This window comes from Brassica oleracea, chromosome C3 (assembly GCF_000695525.1).
Source record: "Brassica oleracea var. oleracea cultivar TO1000 chromosome C3, BOL, whole genome shotgun sequence".
Lineage (NCBI taxonomy): Eukaryota > Viridiplantae > Streptophyta > Magnoliopsida > Brassicales > Brassicaceae > Brassica > Brassica oleracea.
In genome coordinates, this window is record NC_027750.1 from 50,423,298 (window position 1) to 50,423,525 (window position 228).

Sequence of the window (228 nt, forward strand, 5' to 3'; positions counted from 1 at the left end):
AATGCATCAGCGATTTCACGTGTCACTACATTGGCTCCGCCTCTAGTGTTGTCTTCCTTCTTCGGTGGTGCTCGGCAATTCTTCTTAATGTGACCTGTCTTTCCACAAATCCAGCACTTTGCAGGCTGTCGGAATTTGGACTGACCCCGTCCATTCCTTGACTTCGATCTGCCATTACTCCGGTTATTTCTATCTGGGTTTCTCCCTCTGTTTTCCACGTTGAAAGCA